We start from the raw sequence: 342 nt of genomic DNA, 5'->3' as shown, positions 1-342 counted from the left end.
CTAACCACGCCCCCTTGCCCCGCCCCTCCACTCCCATTGGTCTGTGTCTACGCCGGGAGCCCGCCCCGTCCCGCGCAGCCCGAACCCTCTCCCTTGCCCCGCCCCTCCACTCCCATTGGTCTGTCTCTACGCCGCTGCGCCCAATCGCAGCGCTTAGCGCCAAATTTGAATCGAAGTTATCATTTGAATCGAGAGGGCGCCGCGACGGCTTTTCGCGCCCGAGCCGCTGACGCCGGGCGCCTCCGGGACGTGGTTGGGCCGGGCCGTCCGGCCGCCGGCGAGCGCGAGGGGCGAGGGCGGGGGGTGGAGCGGGGGCCGCGGCCGCGGCGGAGGTGGGCGCGA

This window comes from Muntiacus reevesi, chromosome 2 (genome assembly GCF_963930625.1).
Source record: "Muntiacus reevesi chromosome 2, mMunRee1.1, whole genome shotgun sequence".
NCBI classification, from domain to species: domain Eukaryota; kingdom Metazoa; phylum Chordata; class Mammalia; order Artiodactyla; family Cervidae; genus Muntiacus; species Muntiacus reevesi.
This window is presented reverse-complemented; position numbering follows the sequence as displayed.